We start from the raw sequence: 20,990 nt of genomic DNA, 5'->3' as shown, positions 1-20,990 counted from the left end.
GCACGGTTTGGGGGCATTCCGAGAGCAGAATGGGGAGGTGGTCTGGTCCCTCCCAACACCCGGGCAGGACAATAACCGTAGGAACGTGGTCCGTCTAATTTGGAGGGGCAAGGATGTGTGCCCGCCTCGCGCTAAAGTGGTTCAGCTCCTTCTCCAGATGGAATTCAGGGCGAGTGACATCTTTGCCCTGATTCACCCCTATGGTTCGTCCGAATTTGACGTCAGTTTTGTTCGACCGGAGGGTCTCGAACTCTTCTGGTCGAACTATGAAGTGGCGAAGAATGAGCCCGGCAGGCGGGATTTTGCTGTAAAGGCTATTTCCCATCAGAACTCAGTCAAGAAAGTGACCGTTTTGACTCGTAACGAGTCACTCTCCTGCTATGACATCATGATCTGGCTGGGACGGTATGGGGATGTGACGGACATGCCCAAGAAAAATCTAGATGAGCACGGGATCTGGTCTGGGGCCTGGACGTTTTCCGTCAAACTCAAGCGTTCAGGTAGTACAGTTGCCCACATTCCATCAGCTGCCTTCCTTGGACGTGACAGAATCCAGGTCTTTTACCAGGGGCAGCCTAAGGTCTGTCACAGGTGCGGTAGCCCCACCCATTTTAGTTCAGCCTGTACTGTACAGGTTTGTGCTTTGTGTGGTGGGGTGGGTCATCTGGCTGCATCCTGCAGACAGATCCGGAGTCACCTGTGTGGTGTCCTCGGGCACCCTTTCAGCCGTTGTCTGAGCGCCTTCGCCCGTGCTGGGGCTGCTCTGGCCGGTGAGAGCTGTGAAGTTGTCCCGGCTGGGGAGGGTACGAGTAGGGATGGGGGCATAACAGGGCTAGTGACGAGGAAAAAGGGTCCCGCCAAACTAAGGCGGGAGGAAAATCGTAGGAGGAGTAGGGAGCTGGAGAGTGCCCAGGTGACTGGGGTAGCTCTGGCCCCTGCTCCTGAAGCTGGCCCTGTAACCACTGAAGCCCTGGGGGAGAACGTGCTGGATGAGGAGATCAGGAGGCTGCGCAGAGAGGAAGTCAAAATGGCCGACCCTTCTGATTCCTCCCACTATGAAAGTGTGGACGAGGAGAGTGGGGAAAGGCCAAAAAAGAAAGACAAGGGCAAAAGTAAAGGGAGAAAGAAGAGGTCGGAGCCCTCTGTTAAGCCTTGTACTACGGACCAGGTCCAAAACGGAAGCCTGACTGCCCCCCCTCTGATTGACCTGTCAAACCGGTACCTCGTCCTCGATACCATCTCCTCCCCCTCCTTGGAGGGGGAAGGTGAGAGCGGGGTGCCTAGGGTACGAGAGCCTCTGGGGGGAACTGGGCCCTGTCCTGCGGAGGCATCTTCCTCGGAGGGCAGGGCTAGACTGGGGCCGGACGGAGACGGGGACCACATGGACCAATCAGAGTCTAAGAAAAGGTCCAAAAGTGATCCTGCCCTTTCCTCTTCTTCAGGGGAAGAGGGGTCGAAAAAGAAGGGGAAGCAGAAGTAAAGGTGTGGCCGTCTAACTCAATCACCCATGATGGCGGCACTCACTCCACTGACGCTGGCATCTATTAATTGTGCCAGTATAAAGTCTGATACGGCTAGATTCGCAGCCTTCAATTTTCTTGGCCGTGTTGAAGCTGATATTTTCTTTTTACAGGAGACCAGGTTGTCAGATCTAGCCTCTCTGGTGAAAGCCAGAAGAGAGTGGAGGCGCGGGCCCTCCCACTGGTCTCTAGCGGCTGAGCCGTATAGTAGGGTGGCGGTCCTTTTTACCGCTCCGTTTGAATGCAGACGGGTTATTGAGTTAGAAATGGGGAGGTGCCTGATCTTAGATGTCCTCATGAAGGGACAAGAGCTCCGGCTCATAAACATCTACGCCCCACAAACTAAGCTGGGCCGTAAAAATATTTTTATGAGGATTAAGCCTTTCCTTTTTACAAGCCGGCAGGTGATCTTTGGAGGGGACTTCAATAATGTCACGAGGTCCCAAGATAGGAGAGGCTCCAATGGTCCGCTGGATTGCGATAGTGTGGTCCTTAATAATATAGTTAGGGAAGCGCGCCTAGAGGACGCCCACATCCGGAGCCCCTCAGGCCACTCTGGTTTCACCTATCATCAAGGTAGTCGCAGGTCTAGGATAGATAGGTTTTATTTGAAGGAGGAAGCCGTCTCTTTCACAGTGTCCGTGGTTGAGGTGGAGTTCTCTGATCACTGTATGATTTTGTTTTCCTTGAATGTTTCTGAGACCCCCCGGATGGGTAAAGGTTATTGGAAGCTGAATTCGTCCCTCCTGGAAGAAGCGGTGATAAGAAGGTCCTTTGAGGATTTTCTTCAGAGTCAGGTACCTTTACTGGGCCTTTGTAGTAGTAAGTCAGAGTGGTGGGAGATATTCAAGAAGCGGGTTGCGGGGTTCTTCCGCCAGCTCTCGAGCCTCAGGTCCCTGAACAGCTATCGCTTGTATCAGGGTCTGAGGAGGAAACTCGAGCTTCTTTTCTCGACTGGAGGTAGTCGTGATGATATCTCCAGAGTGAAGTCCTTGCTGATGAGGTGTCAGTACGATAGGCATGCATCTTTGGTTTTTGAGAGGGATTTCGGGAAGTACCGCTCGCCCAACCCTTACAGGAACTGCAAGATGTCAGTGAGTAGTAAAGTAGTCTCAGGACTGGTTGATAGTACGGGATCCCTGAATCAGTCCAGATCAGGGATCTTGGAGGTCGTTAGATCTTTCTACTTGCACCTCTTGGGGAGGAAGGATCTAGATCGAGACAGGATGTCGGCTTTCCTGGCTGAAACCATTCCTGAGCTAGTGGTAGACCCCTCTCTTGATGTTTTGGCAGAAGATATCAGGGAAGAGGAAGTGAGACTGGCGATTGAGGGGCTCGCCCCCAAGAAGTCGCCAGGTCCGGATGGCTTAACATCCGAGTGTTATAAGACCTTTAAGGAGTCTTTAGCTCCCCTCTTGACCAAGGTATTCAATGAGTGTCTCTCCTCGGGCACTCTGCCAAAGTCAATGAGGAGGTCAGCTCTGATTCTTCTCTCAAAAGGTAAAGATCCTAGCCGGATTGAGAATTGGAGGCCCATAGCTCTTCTCAATACGGACAGGAAGCTTCTGGCCAAGATACTGTTTAATCGGTTGGTGAAGTTTGCACCCCGGCTCCTTTCGGCGGCTCAGCACTGCTCTGTTCCAGGTCAAAACACCTTAAGTGCTGTCCTCAGTGTCAGGGAGGCACTGGAGTGGAGTAGTGTGGGTATCTGGAAGGGGTACTTACTGTCTTTGGATCAGGCCAAAGCATTTGATCGGGTGAACCACGAGTACCTCTGGTCCATCCTCCTGAGGTATGGCTTACCGAGTACTTTCGTGAATTGGCTTAAGATCTTGTATGCCGGGGCAGAGAGTTTCCCGCTGGTGAACGGGTGGTCTGGCCGCTCCTTTGAGGTGGGGTCCGGAGTCCGTCAGGGTTGTCCTTTGAGCCCGCTTTTATACGTATTCGCGATTGATCCCTTCATCCAGAGGGTAGATCGTGGGCCGTTGGCGGGAGTCGGGATGAGTCTGGTGGAGCTGGATGTCACCCAGAGAGTGGTGACGTACGCTGATGATGTCACTATCTTTGTCTCCTCGAGGGAGGAGGTCGATGTGGTGATGTCAGAGGTGGATCGCTACTCGGAGGCATCCGGGTCCAAGATTAACCGGGAAAAGTGTGAAAGTCTCCAACTGGGAGGGGGGGATCCCACGTTTGATCTCCCGGACACCCTCCCGGGGCCCCAAGACAAAATTCTGGGGATCACATTCAGCCAGGATGATTATCCCACCAAAAACTGGGACGGTAAGCTCCAGGATGCCACTCAGAGGGTGAACCAAGTGGAAGGGTTGGTCTATGACCCTCAGGGAAAGGGTACACCTAATCAAATCGTACCTGCTCCCCTTGTTTATCTATCTGGGCAGTGTATGTATCTTGCCAGCGGCTTACTAGACTAGGGTCTACGGCCTGTTTTTCCAACTGTTATGGGGGAACAGGTTGAACCTAGTCAAGAGGGAGGTTACGTACCGCACGAGGAGACTAGGGGGTTTATCTATGGTAAACCCTGTGGTGTTCTTAACCAACACCTTCTTGAAAGCTAACATTTCGAACCACTGGAAAGAGAGGGCTCCTCTGTGGGTACTCTCCTGCAGAGAATGGTTTCGGCCTTTCTTCCAGGAATGGGAGAGAGGAGGGCAAGTTAAGGACCTCCGTATGCCCCATGGATATCTTCCGGCTTACGCTACCCCAACTCTGAAGGCGTTACGTCGGTGGGGTCTGGGAGTGTGGAAGATCAGGACCCAGTCAAGGCAGTTCCTTGACAAATGGGTTCTGTTGACTCACTTCCAGAAGCCTCTGGTGCTCAGGGACTGCCCAGGTTGGGATCTGAGGGTGGGGTTGTATCCTCTAAACTTGAAAAGGATCCCCCAGAAGTTTTGGGACTTGGCCGGGCACTGCTTTACGGGGAAGCTAGGTGTAAGGGACAACCTGAAGTACAGGAACTCTGATGACCGGGGGTATCCCCGAGAAGAGTGTGTGGACACAATGGAAAGCATGGACCACTTCCTGCTTGATTGTCCCTTTAACGTAGGGGTCTACAACCGGGTGGGTTCTTCCATCGGCTGGAGTCAACTTGCCGGCCTTACCTATCCAGAGTGAGCTTATGGGGCATTCAGGACCCTCGGTGGCCGAGATCGGGGCACTTTATTTTTAGCCAGCTTAGTGGTTAAGTATCACACGTGGAATGCACGGTGTTTAGTGTCCACCCAACAAAAAGTCCTCTCTGAGGTGGAGGTCTGTAGGAACATCACCGGTGACCTCGGGAAGATCAGGTCTTTGGAGTATGACAATCTTGGTACCATAGGGCTTCTCTCCTATGGAGAGGGTTTTCTTTTCATGTGCCCTAGGTACTAGACCTTTTTGGTAGAGTACCTTTATTTTTAGTTAGGGACAGGCATACAGGGCTAGGGATAGGGTGATAGTAGGGTCAGTTTTAATGAAGGGATAGAATTAGGGAGAATAGTAGGGGGAGTTAGGGAAAGAGTTTAAATTTCTTCAGTGTATCAGATCTGCCATCCTTCTCCCTGGTGGTGGGTTGTTGCATGTGCACCATAGCTTTTTGTTTTGTTTTCAGCTGATATGGTATGAAGGGCTTACAGGCACTGAACTTGGGCCTAAATTGGGTTATGGTCTTGTATATAAGGTTGTATTTAGTTGATTGTTTAGAGTGCTAGGTGGGGAGGGTGTATGTGTGGGTGGTGGGGGACCAGACATGGGTCAGTTAAGGACTGGACTTAAGAACTGTACGAACGGTTATGGACTGACCCATGTACAGGAGGGGTGGTGTGGGAGAGGGCAGTTTTAGTGTAGGAACAGCCAGAGCCCCGAACAGCCAGAGCCTGCAGGGGTGAGGTGGCACTGGTGCCACCTCACGATCGCCCTGATTCGTCGGCCGGTTTCCCGGCCGACCAATCAGGGCGCCTGCTGCGGGTGTCACTCCCGCAACCCGCTCCGCCCCTCTTCCGGAGGACGTGAGCGGGTGCGGGACGTGCACCCCAGGTGCTGGGGACCCCGATCCCCGGCGTCAATGTTGGGATCGGGGCCCCAGGAGCAACGGCCGCAGCGGCAACGACGAGGGACTCATATGATGCGGCTGGATCGTTGGAGGTGAGTGACAGCCTCCTGCTGTTGCTTAGCAACAGCTCCCAGCATGCAAAAAGGGCATGCTGGGAACTGTAGTTATGCAACAGCAGGAGGCAGACCACCACAACTCCCAGCATGCCCTTATGGGCATGTTGGGACTTGTAGTTTTGCAACAGCTGGATGCACATTTTTTCTATGGAAAAGTGTACCTTCAGCTGTTGTGTAACTACAACTCCCAGCTTGCACAAACAGCTAAAGTGCATGCTGGGAGTTGTAGTAGTGCATCTGCTGGTTGCATAACTACAACTCCCAGCATGCCCGTTGGCTGTCGGTGACTGCTGGGAGTTGTAGTTTTGCAACAGCTGAAGGCACACTGAGTTATGTAGCAAACCAGTGTGTCTCCAGCTGTTGCATAACTACAGTCCCCAGCATCCCCAGCCAAAGTAGTATGCCTCCAGCTGTTGCATAACTACAAGACCCAGCATGCCCTTCCGCTGTCCGTACATGCTGGGGGTCGTAGCTTTTGCAACAGCTGGAGGCACACTGGTTGCAAAACACTGAGTTTGTTACCAAACTCGGTGTTTCACAACCAGTGTGCCTCCAGCTGTTGCAAAACTACAACTCTCAGCATGCACTGATAGACCATACATGCTGGGAGTTGTAGTTTTGCAACAGCTGGATGTTTCCCCCCCCCCAATGTGAACGTACAGGGTACACTCACATGGGCGGAGGATTACAGTAAGTATCCGGCTGCAAGTTTGAGCAGCGGCAAATTTTCTGCCGCAGCTCAAACTGCCAGCGAGAAACTACTGTGAACCCCCGCCCGTGCGACTGTACCCTAAAAACACTACACTACACTACACACAATAAAATAAAAAGTAAAAAACACTACATGTACACATACCCCTACACAGCCCCCCTCCCCAATAAAAATGAAAAATGTCTGGTACGCCACTGTTTCCAAAACGGAGCCTCCAGCTGTTGCAAAACAACTACTCCCAGTATTGCCAGATAGCCACTGACTGTCTAGGCATGCTGGGAGTTTTACAACAGCTGGAGGCACCCTGTTTGGGAATCACTGGCGTAGAATACCCCTATGTCCACCCCTATGCAAGTCCCTAATTTAGGCCTCAAATGCGCATGGCACTCTCACTTTGGAGCCCTGTCGTATTTCAAGGCAACAGTTTAGGGCCACATTTGGGGTATCGCCATACTCAGGAGAAATTGTGTTACAAATTTTGGGGGGTATCTTCTGCTTTTACCCTTTTTAAAAATGTAACATTTTTGGGAAAAGAGGCATTTTAGGTAAAAAAAATAATTTTTTTTACATATGCAAAAGACGTGAAAAACCTGTGGGGTATTAAGGTTCACTTAACCCCTTGTTACGTTCCCCGAGGGGTCTAGTTTCCAAAATGGTATGCCATGTGTTTTTTTTTTTTTTTTTGCTGTTCTGGCACCATATGGGCTTCCTAAATGCGGCATGCCCCCAGAGCAAAATTTGCTTTCAAAAAGCCAAATGTGACTCCTTCTCTTCCGAGACCTGTAGTGTGCCAGCAGAGCACTTTTCACCCCCATATGGGGTGTTTTATGAATCGGGAGAAATTGGGCTTCAAATTTTGGGGGGTATTTTCTGCTTTAACCCTTTGTAAAAATGTAATTTTTTTGGGAAACCAAGCATTTTAGGTAATTTTTTTTTTTTTCCATAAGCAAAAGTTGTGAAACCCCTGTGGGGTATTAAGGTTCATTTTACCCCTTGTTACGTTCCCCAAGGGGTCTAGTTTCCAAAATGGTATGCCATGTGTTTTTGTTTGCTGTTCTGGCACCATAGGGGCTTCCTAAATGTGACATGCCCCCCAAAAACCATTTGTCGCTCCTTCCCTTCTGAGCCCTCTACTGCGCCCGCCGAACAATTAACATAGACAATTAAGGTATGTCCTTACTCGAGAAAAATTGGGTTTCAAATACAAGTAAAAATGTTCTCCTTTTTACCCCTTGCAAAAATTCAAAAATTGGGTCTACAAAAACATGCGAGTGTAAAAAGTGAAGATTGTGAATTTTCTCCTTCACTTTGCTGCTATTCCTGTGGAACACCTAAAGGGTTAAAACGCTGACTGAATGTCATTTTGAATACTTTGGGGGGTGCAGTTTTTATAATGGGGTCTTTTATGGGGTATTTCTAATATGAAGACCCTTCAAATCCACTTCAAACCTGAACTGGTCCCTGAAAAAAAGCGAGTTTCAAAATTTTGTGAAAAATTGGAAAATTGCTGCTGAACTTTGAAGCCCTCTGATGTCTTCCAAAAGTAAAAACATGTCAATTTTATGATGCAAACATAAAGTAGACATATTGTATATGTGAATTAAAAAAAATTACACTACACTACACTACACTACACACAATAAAATAAAAAGTAAAAAACACTACATGTACACATACCCCTACACAGCCCCCCTCCCCAATAAAAATGAAAAATGTCTGGTACGCCACTGTTTCCAAAACGGAGCCTCCAGCTGTTGCAAAACAACTACTCCCAGTATTGCCAGATAGCCACTGACTGTCTAGGCATGCTGGGAGTTTTACAACAGCTGGAGGCACCCTGTTTGGGAATCACTGGCGTAGAATACCCCTATGTCCACCCCTATGCAAGTCCCTAATTTAGGCCTCAAATGCGCATGGCACTCTCACTTTGGAGCCCTGTCGTATTTCAAGGCAACAGTTTAGGGCCACATTTGGGGTATCGCCATACTCAGGAGAAATTGTGTTACAAATTTTGGGGGGTATCTTCTGCTTTTACCCTTTTTAAAAATGTAACATTTTTGGGAAAAGAGGCATTTTAGGTAAAAAAAATAATTTTTTTTACATATGCAAAAGACGTGAAAAACCTGTGGGGTATTAAGGTTCACTTAACCCCTTGTTACGTTCCCCGAGGGGTCTAGTTTCCAAAATGGTATGCCATGTGTTTTTTTTTTTTTTTTTGCTGTTCTGGCACCATATGGGCTTCCTAAATGCGGCATGCCCCCAGAGCAAAATTTGCTTTCAAAAAGCCAAATGTGACTCCTTCTCTTCCGAGACCTGTAGTGTGCCAGCAGAGCACTTTTCACCCCCATATGGGGTGTTTTCTGAATCGGGAGAAATTGGGCTTCAAATTTTGGGGGGTATTTTCTGCTTTAACCCTTTGTAAAAATGTAATTTTTTTGGGAAACCAAGCATTTTAGGTAATTTTTTTTTTTTTCCATAAGCAAAAGTTGTGAAACCCCTGTGGGGTATTAAGGTTCATTTTACCCCTTGTTACGTTCCCCAAGGGGTCTAGTTTCCAAAATGGTATGCCATGTGTTTTTGTTTGCTGTTCTGGCACCATAGGGGCTTCCTAAATGTGACATGCCCCCCAAAAACCATTTGTCGCTCCTTCCCTTCTGAGCCCTCTACTGCGCCCGCCGAACAATTAACATAGACAATTAAGGTATGTCCTTACTCGAGAAAAATTGGGTTTCAAATACAAGTAAAAATGTTCTCCTTTTTACCCCTTGCAAAAATTCAAAAATTGGGTCTACAAAAACATGCGAGTGTAAAAAGTGAAGATTGTGAATTTTCTCCTTCACTTTGCTGCTATTCCTGTGGAACACCTAAAGGGTTAAAACGCTGACTGAATGTCATTTTGAATACTTTGGGGGGTGCAGTTTTTATAATGGGGTCTTTTATGGGGTATTTCTAATATGAAGACCCTTCAAATCCACTTCAAACCTGAACTGGTCCCTGAAAAAAAGCGAGTTTCAAAATTTTGTGAAAAATTGGAAAATTGCTGCTGAACTTTGAAGCCCTCTGATGTCTTCCAAAAGTAAAAACATGTCAATTTTATGATGCAAACATAAAGTAGACATATTGTATATGTGAATTAAAAAAAATTATTTTGAATATCCGTTTTCCTTACAAGCAGAGAGCTTCAAAGTTAGAAAAATGCTAAATTTTCAAATTTTTCATCAAATTTTGGGATTTTTCACCAAGAAAGGATGCAAGTTACCTCAAAATTTTACCACTATGTTAAAGTAGAATATGTCACGAAAAAACAATCTCGGAATCAGAATGATAACTAAAAGCATTCCAGAGTTATTAATGTTTAAAGTGACAGTGGTCAGAATTGCAAAAAATGGCTGAGTCCTTAAGGTGAAAAAGGGCTCAGTCCTTAAGGGGTTAAAAGTTATATTTATATAATTTTTTTGCTGCTACATTTTTGCTATTCTTTTGAAACAACAATTGGAAAAACTGCTACTGCAAAATATCTATTTATCTACAGTAAAGACAGATATGTTTGATAATAACCATTTATTCTATATACATTATTGCCAAGACTATCTTTTAACATGTGTTTAAATAAATACTTATTCCTTATAACTTAGAGGACTACTCTTTGTTTATTTATATTCCCCTTTTCCTTGGGTATTAGAATTTGCAGTAAGCGCAGTTATAGGAAGGTGAAGTGAGCTTTACCTCAGTTTTATTTGTGTTTCATCATTTTAATTGTATCAGCCCAGATAATAAAGGGAACAAGTCAGTTCTGCTAGCTAAAATTAAAGGTGCTATTACAAAGTACAATTGACCATGCAAAAAACAAGCTCTCATGTGGCTCTGTGGATGGAATCATAAAAGAGTTATGTCTCTTAGAAGCCGAGGAAGAAAAAACAAAAAAACGAAAATTAAAACTTCCTGTGCCCTCAATGCCAAATGGGCTATGTCTTCAAGGGGTTAAAATAATTCTGTCACTGTGAAAATGCAGAACAATCTACAGTATGTTATAAAGCAGGAGGAGTTGAAGAGATGTATGTATAGTTTTGCAGGAATATATTTAGTATAGCTAATAATTGATTCATGTAAACTCTGCTTATTCTGGGATAAGTGTACAGCGCAAAAACAAATCCCCCCCCCACCCCAAAACTTGCAAAATTATGATTTTCGCTTAAATTTCCGTACACAAATTTTTTTTTTTTTTTTTTTTTGGGGGGGGGGTTACCATACATTTTAGGGTAAAGTAAGTGATGTCATTACAAAGTACGTCTGGTCACGCAAAAAACAATCCCTCATAGGGGTCTGGGAATGGAAATATAAAAGAGTTCTGAATTTTAGAAGGTGAGGAGGAAAAAACAAAAACACTAAAATAAAATTGGCTGTGTCCTTAAGGTCAAAGGTTAAAGGCCATAGACATCTTAACCACTATCCAAAGGATAAGGGATAAGATGTCTGATCACAGGGGTCCGGCCGCTGGGACCCCCCACAATCTCCATGCAGCACCTGCATTCCATGTCGGGCTGCTGCTCCAGTCTTGGAATCCTATGTGTTTTAGGGGCTGGAGACGTGATGTCACGTCCCCTCGTGATGTCACAACATGCTCCCCCTATTCATGTCCCCTATCCTTTGTATAAGGAATAATATGTCTATGGCCGGAATACCCTTTAACCCCTTAAGGACGCAGGACGTAAATGTACGTCCTGGTGCGGTGGTACTTAACGCACCAGGACGTACATTTACGTCCTGTGCATAACCGCGGGCATCGGAGCGATGCCCGTGTCATGCGCGGCTGATCCCGGCTGCTTATCGCAGCCCTCTGGGGACTATTTAAGTGTAAAAAAAAATGTAAAAAATCCCCTCCCCCAATAAAAAAGTAAAACGTCCGTTTTTTCCTATTTTACCCCCAAAAAGCGTAAAAAATAAATTTTATAGACATTTTTGGTATCGCCGCGTGCGTAAATGTCCAAACTATTAAAATTAAATGTTAATGATCCCGTACGGTGAACAGCGTGAACGAAAAAAAAAAATTAAAAAGTCCAAAATTGCTACTTTTTTTAATACATTTTATAAAAAAAAAATTATAAAAAATTTATTAAAAGTTTTTTATATGCAAATGTGGTATCAAAAAAAAGTACAGATCATGGCGCAAAAAATGAGCCCCCATACCGCCGCTTATACGGAAAAATAAAAAAGTTAGAGGTCTTTAAAATAAAGGGATTATAAACGTACTAATTTGGTTAAAAAGTTTGTGATTTTTTTAAGCGCAACAATAATAGAAAAGTATGTAATAATGGGTATCATTTTAATCGTATTGACCCTCAGAATAAAGAGCACACATCATTTTTACCATAAATTGTACGGCGTGAAAACGAAACCTTCCAAAATTAGCAAAATTGCGTTTTTCGTTTTAATTTCCCCACAAAAATAGTGTTTTTTGGTTGTGCCATACATTTTATGATATAATGAGTGATGTCATTACAAAGGACAACTGGTCGTGCAAAAAACAAGCCTTCATACTAGTCTGTGGATGAAAACATAAAAAAGAGTTATGATTTTTAGAAGGCGAGGAGGAAAAAATGAAAGGCCAAAATGGGCTGAGTCCTTAAGGGGTTAAAAGTGTCAGGTGTATATTGTTTGTAATTTTGGTATGTTCTTGGCACCAGGGCTTTCCTGAGACTGCTACCTCTGTGTCCCCTACAACCAGGGCAGTCTTTAATTTTGATTGGACCCGAGGCAAGCACCAACACACACTAACAGACATACACTTACAGACACACACTAACAGACATACACTTACAGACACACACTAACAGACACACACTACAGAATTACACTTACAGACATTCACTTACAGACACACACTATAGACATACACTTACAGACACACACTAACAGACATACACTACAGACATACACTTACAGACACACGCTACAGAATTACACTTACAGACACACACTACAGACATACACATACAGACACACACTTACAGACATACACTTACAGAAACACACTACAGACATACTGTCACGCCCCTGTCCCTGCCTACCCTAAATGATAGGTCGGCAACTGGTCGACAATCCCTTCCTGAATAAGTGAGGGGAGTCAAATGGCAACACAATAAAATACAATCCTGTCAGTTGTCAGGAGCAACAGGGAAACAAGCAACTAGCAAAGACAAACTAAACATACACACATAAAGTCAATGTCAGTCAAACCGAGTCTAGCCAGAAGAGGTGCCGAATCGCTATAACAAAAGAGAAGTCAGATAAGAAGCCAGAAGTCAAGTTTCCGGGTATACAAGGGAATGAGGAAATGCTAGCTACTCAGGTAATGACCAGTTTCACAGGCATCTTCCCAGTGTTTGATGCCTGGTAATATAGGGAGATGCACATGTGGTCAATCAGTAGCTAGCCACTCAGACAGCAGGGTGTAACCGGGCAATCTTGCAACAACACCATGTCAGCACCTGTTAACCCTAATGATGCTGACACATACACTTACAGACTCACACTACAGACATACACTTACAGACACACACTACAGATATACACTTACAGACACACACTAACAGACATACACTAACAGACATACACTTATAGACACACACTACAGATATACACTTACAGACACACACTACAGACACACACTTACTTACAGACACACACTACAGACACACACTTACAGACACACACTACAGACACACACTTACAGACACACACTACAGACACACACTACAGACATACACTTTCAGACACACACTACAGACATACAATTACAGACACACACTACAGACATACACTTACAGACACACACTACAGACATACACTTACAGACATACAATTACAGACACACACTACAGACATACACTTACAGACACACACTAAAAGACACACACTTTCAGACACACACTACAGACATACAATTACAGACACACACTAAAAGACATACACTAACAGACACACACTACAGACAGACACACACTACAGACATACACTTACAGACACACACTTACAGACACACACTTACAGACACACACTTACAGACACACACTTACAGACACACACTACAGACATACACGGACGTACACAGACATTTTGGAGGGCAGGGGCTCAAATAAAAAAAGGCACTATAAAAAATAGCATATTTTTTATAATATACATTTTTTTTATAAAAAGCGGTCAAAACAAAAATGATACCGATAAAAACTTCAGATCACGGCGCAAAAAATGAGCCCTCATACCGCCCTATATGCTGAAAAATAAAAAAAACGTATAGGGGGTCAGAAGATGACAATTTTAAACACGAATTTTGGTGCATGTAGATATAATTTATTTTAAGTAGAAAAATAAAATAAAACCTACATAAATTAGGTATCCTTGTAACCGTATGGACCTACAGAATAAAGATAAGGTGTCATTTTTACCGAAAAGTGCACTGTGTAGAATCAGAAGCCCCCAAAAGTTACACAATTGCTGTTTTGTTTTTACTTTTGCCCCACAAATATTTTTCTGGTTTTGCCATAGAGTTTCTGATGCAAAAAAACAAGCCCTTATATAGGTATATAGGTGGAAAATTTAAAACGTTATGATTTTTACAATGTGAGGAGGAAGACACGAACGTGAAAAAATTACTTCTGTAGTTCTATTCTTCTTTTATTTTGTTCTGGGAATGTTTGATTCAGAGTTTCCCAACCAGGGTGTCTTCAGTTGTTGCAAAACTCGTCTGGGCATGCTGGGAGTTGTAGTTTTGCAACAACTGGAGACACCCTGGTTGGGAAACACTGGTTTGGTTATAGGCCATTATATGCTTGATCTCCTCAAAATCATAACCCCCCCCCCGCCTCCACCCAAACATAGCTCAACTACAACCACCAGTTTGTAAAGGAACATAGTACTACTACAACCACCGGTATGTAGAGGAACATAGCTCTACTACAACCACCAGTATGTAAAGGAACATAGCACGACTACAACCACCAGTAGTATGTCCCTGGTGTCGGGTGATAGGAGTCCCACATCCCTTAACCCCTTAAGGACCCAGCCCAAATATACCTTAAGGACCTAGCCATTTTTTGAACATCTGACCACTGTCACTTCAAGCATTAATAACTCTGGGATGCTTTTATCTTTCATTCTGATTCTAAGAATGTTATTTCGTGACATATTCTACTTTATGTTAGTGGTAAAATTTTGTCGATACTTGCATCATTTCTTGGTGAAAAAATCCAAAATTTGATGAAAAAAATTGAAAATTTAGCTTTTTTTTTTACTTTGAAGCTCTCTGCTTATAAGGAAAATGGATATTCCAAATAAATTATACATTGATTCACATATACAATATGTCTACTTTATGTTTGCATCATAAAGTTGACATGTTTTTACTTTTGGAAGACATCAGAGGGCTTCAAAGTTCAGCAGCAATTTTCAAATTTTTCACAAAATTTTCAAAATCAGAATTTTTCAGGGACCAGTTCAGTTTTGAAGTGGATTTGAAGGGCCTTCATATTAGAAATACCCCACAAATGACCCCATTATAAAACCTGCACCCCCCAAAGTATTCAAAATGACATCCAGTAAGTGTGTTAACCCTTTAGGTTTTTCACAGGAATAGCAGCAAAGTGAAGGGGAAAATTCAAAATCTTCATTTTTTACACTCGCATGTTCTTGTAGACCCAGTTTTTGAATTTTTACAAGTGGTAATAGGAGAAAAAGCCCCCAAAATTTGTAACCCTATTTCTCTCGAGTAAGGAAATACCTCATATGTGTGTGTCAAGTGTTCGGCGGGCGCAGTAGAGGGCACAGAAGGGAAGGAGCGACAATGGGATTTTGGAGAGTGAATTTTTCTGAAATGGTTTTTGGGGGGCATGTCACATTTAGAAAGCCCCTATGGTGCCAGAACAGCAGAAAACACCACATGGCATACCATTTTGGAAACTACACCCCTCAAGGCACCTAACAAGGGGTCCAGTTAGCCTTAACACCCCACAGGTGTTTGACAACTTTTCGTTAAAATCAGATGTGTAAATGGAAAAAAAATTCACACTAAAGTGCAGTTTTTCCCCCAAATTTACCATTTTCACAAAGGGTAATGGAAGAAAATGCCCCCCCAAATTTGTAACCCCATCTCTTCTGAGTATGGAAATACCCCATGTTAGGATGTAAAATGCTTTGCGGGCGAACTATAATGCTCAGAAGAGAAGGAGTCACATTTGGCTTTTTGAAATGGTTTTTTGGGGGCATGTCGCATTTAGGAAGCCCCTGTGGTGCCAGAACAGCAAAAAATACCCACATGGCATACTATTTTGGAAACTACACCCCTCAAGGAACGTAACAAGGGGTCCGCTGAGCCTTAACACTCCACAGGTGTTTGACGACTTTTCGTTAAAGTTGGATGTGTAAATGAAAAATGTATTTTTTTTTTTTACAAAAATGCAGGTTTTCCCCTAAATTTTACAATTTTACAAGGGGTCATAGGAGAAAATGACCCCCAAAATTTGTAACCCCATTTCTTCTGAGTATGGAAATACCCCATGTTAGGATGTAAAATGCTCTGCTGGCGAACTACAATGCTCAGAAGAGTAGGAGCGCCATTGAGCTTTTGGAAAGAGAATTCGTTTGGAATGGTAGTCAGGGGCCATGTGCGTTTACAAAGCCCCCCGTGGTGCCAGAACAGTGGACTCCCCCCACATGTGACCCCATTTTGGAAACTACACCTCTCACAGAATTTAATAGGGGTGCAGTGAGTATTTACACCCCACAGATCTTTGGAACAGTGGGCTGTGCAAATGAAAAAGTAATTTTTCATTTTTACGGACCACTGTTCCAAAAATCTGTCAGACACCTGCGGGGCGTAAATTCTCAATGTACCCCTAATTACATTAAGTGAGGGGTGTAGTTTCCAAAATGGGGTCACATGTGTCGGGAGTCCATTGTTCTGGCACTATGGGGGCTTTGTAAACATATGTGGCCTTCAATTCCGGACAAATTTTCTCTACAAAATCCCAATGGCGCTCCTTCTCTTCTGAGCATTGTACTTCGCCCGCAGAGCACTTTAAATTCACATATGGAGTATGTTCTTACTCAGAAGAGATGGGGTTACAAATTTGGGGGGGGGCTTTTTTCCTATTTTCCCTTGTGAAAATTAAAAATTTTGGGTAACACCAACATTTTTGTGAAAAAATAATTTTATTCATTTTCCCATCCAACTTTAATGAAAATTCGTCAAACACCTGTGGGGTGTTCAGGCTCACTATACCCCTTGTCACGTTCGATGAGGGGTGTAGTTTCCAAAATGGGGTCACATGTGGGTATTTTTTTTTTTTTGCGTTTGTCAGAACCGCTGTAAAATCAGCCACCCCTGTGCAAATCACCAATTTAGGCCTCAAATGTACGTGGTGCGCTCTCATTCCTGAGCCTTGTTGTGCATCCGCAGAGCATTTTACGCCTACATATGGGGTATTTCCGTACTCAGGAGAAATTGCGTTACAAATTTTGGGGGTCTTTTTTTCCTTTTACTGCTTGTGGAAATAAAAAGTATGGGGCAACACCAGCATGTTAGTGTAAAAACAAAAAAAAATTTTACACTAACAGGCTAGTGTAGCCCCCAACTTTTCCTTTTCACAAGCGGTAAAAGGAAAAAAATACCCCCAAAATTTGTAGTGCAATTTCTCCCGAGTACGGCGATACCCCATATATGGCCCTAAACTGTTTCCTTGAAATACGACAGGGCTCCGAAGTAAGAGAGCGCCATGCGCATTTGAGGACTAAATTAGGGATTGCATAGGGGTGGACATAGGAGTATTCTACACCAGTGATTCCCAAACAGGGTGCCTTCAGCTGTTGCTAAACTCCCAGCATGCCTGGACAGTCAGTGGCTGTCCAGAAATGCTGGGAATTGTTGTTTTGCAACAGCTGGAGGCTCCGTTTTGGAAACCCTGCCATACAAGACGTTTTTAATTATTATTGGGGGGGGGGGCAGTGTACGGGGGTGTATATGTAGTGTTTTACCCTTTATTATGAGTTAGTGTAGTGTAGTGTTTTTAGGGTACATTCGCACTGGCGGGTTACGATGAGTTTCCCGCAAGGAGTTTCCGCTGCAACGAAAAATTTGCCACAGCCCAAACTTGAAGCAGGAAACTTACTGTAAGCCTGCCAGTGTGAATGTACCCTGTACATTCACATGGGGGGGGCAAACCTCCAGCTGTTTCAAAACTACAACTCCCAGCATGTACTGACAGACCGTGCATCCTGGGAGTTGTACTTTTGCAACAGCTGGAGGCACACTGGTTGGAAAACCTTCAGTTAGGTTCTGTTACCTAACTCAGTATTTTCCAACCAGTGTGCCTCCAGCTGTTGCAAAACTACAACTCCCAGCATGTACTAATCACCGAAGGGCATGCTGGGAGATGTAGTTATGCAACAGCTGGAGGTACCCAACTACAACTCCCAGCATGCCGAGACAGCTGTTTGCTTTCTGGGCATGCTGGGATTTGCAGTTTTGCAACATCTGGAGAGCTACAGTTTTTAGACCAGTGCACAGTGATCTCAAAACTGTGGACCTCCAGATGTTGCAAAACTACAACTCCCAGCATGCCCAGACAACAAACAGCTATGTGGGCATGCTAGGAGTTGTAGTTTTGCAAGATCTGGAGGGATATAGTTTAGAGACCACTGTATAGTGGTCTCAAACTGCAGCCCTCCAGCTGTTGCAAAACGACATATTCCACCATGCCCAAACAGCTGTCTGGGCATGCTGGGAGTTGTAGTTTTGCAACATCTGGAGGGCTACAGTTAGAGACCACAGTCTCAGACTGTAGCCCTCCAGATCAACTTACCGGCTTCCGTAGGATCCCGGGAGCCGTCCTCTTCTGACGCACATCACGCCGCTTGCCGATCAACGTTGCCGCAGCCTCCGAATGGGTAAATGGACGTCGGTGCCCGGTCCCCTTCGGTTCCCCGTTCTGCCCGGCCTATTGTGGGTGGGCAGGATGGAGAAAATGAAAGTTAACCCCCCCCCCTCGCCTCCGGTCTGCTATTGGTCGTCGCCTCTGACAATCAATAGCAGACCAATAGCAGGGATAGGAGGGGTGGCACGTCATCATGATGACCCCCCTGGGCATTTGCGCGGGGTGCCTGCTGATTGATATCAGCAGTCACCCCGGCCTGGTCCCCGCCCGGCGCACAGCGGGGACCGAAATTCCCACGGGCGTATGGATACGCCCTGGGTCCTTAACCCCTTAAGGACGCAGGACGTAAATGTACGTCCTGGTGAGGTGGTACTTAACGCACCAGGACGTACATTTACGTCCTAAGCATAACCGCGGGCATCGGAGCGATGCCCGTGTCATGCGCGGCTGATCCCGGCTGCTAATCGCAGCCAGGGACCCGCCGGCAATGGCCGACGCCCGCGATCTCGCGGGCGTCCGCCATTAACCCCTCAGGTGCCGGGATCAATACAGATCCCGGCATGTGCGGCGGTTCGCGATTTAAATGAACGATCGGATCGCCCGCAGCGCTGCTGCGGGGATCCGATCATTCATAACGCCGCACGGAGGTCCCCTTTCCTTCCTCCGTGCGGCACCCGGCGTCTCCTGCTCTGGTCTGTGATCGAGCAGACCAGAGCAGGAGATGACCGATAATACTGATCTGTTCTATGTCCTATACATAGAACAGATCAGTATTAGCAATCATGGTATTGCTATGAATAGTCCCCTATGGGGACTATTCAAGTGTAAAAAAAAATGTAAAAAAATGTAAAAGTAAAAGTAAAAAAAAAGTGAAAAATCCCCTCCCCCAATAAAAAAGTAAAACGTCCGTTTTTTCCTATTTTACCCCCAAAAAGCGTAAAAAACATTTTTTATAGACATATTTGGTATCGCCGCGTGCGTAAATGTCCGAACTATTAAAATAAAATGTTAATGATCCCGTACGGTGAACGGCGTGAACGAAAAAAAATAAAAAAAGTCCAAAATTCCTACTTTAATACATTTTATTAAAAAAAAAATTATAAAAATGTATTAAAAGTTTTTTATATGCAAATGTGGTATCAAAAAAAAGTACAGATCATGGCGCAAAAAATGAGCCCCCATACCGCCACTTATACGGAAAAATAAAAAAGTTAGAGGTCATCAAAATAAAGGGATTATAAACGTACTAATTTGGTTAAAAAGTTTGTGATTTTTTTTAAGCGCAACAATAATATAAAAGTACATAATAATGGGTATCATTTTAATCGTATTGACCCTCAGAATAAAGAACACATGTCACTTTTACCATAAATTGTACGGCGTGAAAACAAAACCTTCCAAAATTAGCAAAATTGCGTTTTTCGTTTTAATTTCCCCACAAAAATAGTGTTTTTTGGTTGCGCCATACATTTTATGATATAATGAGTTATGTCATTACAAAGGAAAACTGGTCGCGCAAAAAACAAGCCCTCATACTAGTCTGTGGATGAAAATATAATAGAGTTATGATTTTTAGAAGGCGAGGAGGAAAAAATGAAAACGTAAAAATTTAATTGTCTGAGTCCTTAAGGCCAAAATGGGCTGAGTCCTTAAGGGGTTAAGTACCAGGACGTCAAGGCGTATCCATACGCCCTAGGTCCTTAAGTGGTTAATGTAAATATGTGTGTGTGTGTGTGTGTGTTTCCCAACCAGAGTGCTTTCAGCAGTTGCAACAGCTGGAGGCACTCTGGTTGTGAGACATTGATAAATACACACACATGCATAAATCAGTGTTTCACTACCAGGGTGACTCTAGCTGTTGCAAAACTACAACTCCCAGCATGGCCAGACAGCCAATACAGCTGGCCGCACCCTGGTTGGGAAACACTGATTACAGACAAATATAGAAACTTATATACAAACATTAGTGTACTTCAGGGGCGCCATGTGATTTGTGACCAACACTGCAATAAGTGCTGCATCAATCCTGGGCCTTGTTGGCCTAGTGACAGATACAGCACTGCATGTAACATACATAAAATACTATACATATACACACTTACATACACATACTCACACATACACCATACATGTGTATATACATGCAGTACATATACACCACACTATACACAAAGGCTTCACAGACATGTTCACACAATACATCTGCACACTATATATGAATACACTCACTGTTATAGGAAGCTGGCTGGGTGCAGGGAATACTTCAGTAATTGGATGTTCGGCAGGACTCTGTGCTTCCTGGTCCCTGCAGACTCAGCCGACAGGAAGTTACACTGTGCGAGATCGTTCAGCAACAGAACAGGAGGGGGGGGGGGGGCGGCTTGTATAAGGAGCCGAGCATCTCCCTGCTAGTGCCAGCGCTATACAAGTGACCCCTGCAGAGAGGTAGCACCTCTATAGAGTGAGCAGACTCCCTTTGTCTACCAGTTTTGCAAAAATAAAAAAAAAGGGCATTAAAGAAGCAAGGGCGAAAAAGGGCAGGGGCTGAAGCCCCCTTTGAACCCTATGTGTGCACGTCCCTGACAGACATACACTTACAGACACACACTACAGACATATACTTACAGACACATGCTACAGACATATACTTACAGACACACTACAGAC

At 44.6% G+C, this 20,990-nt stretch overlaps 1 long non-coding RNA gene across 1 annotated transcript in view; it reads right to left on the bottom strand.

Annotated features, from left to right (window-relative positions):
• LOC130309960 (uncharacterized) overlaps positions 1-20,621 on the bottom strand; it is an 89,234-nt gene extending 68,613 nt beyond the window's left edge. Inside the window, exon 1 of the long non-coding RNA XR_008858534.1 lies at positions 20,553-20,621. This is a non-coding gene — a long non-coding RNA (uncharacterized LOC130309960). The remainder of the gene's footprint in view (positions 1-20,552) is intronic.
• Between the last annotated feature and the right edge of the window lie 369 nt (positions 20,622-20,990).

This window comes from Hyla sarda, chromosome 1 (genome assembly GCF_029499605.1).
Source record: "Hyla sarda isolate aHylSar1 chromosome 1, aHylSar1.hap1, whole genome shotgun sequence".
Taxonomy (NCBI): Eukaryota; Metazoa; Chordata; class Amphibia; order Anura; family Hylidae; genus Hyla; species Hyla sarda.
Note: the sequence above shows the minus strand (reverse complement) of the source record. Positions and strands in the feature narration are given on the sequence as shown.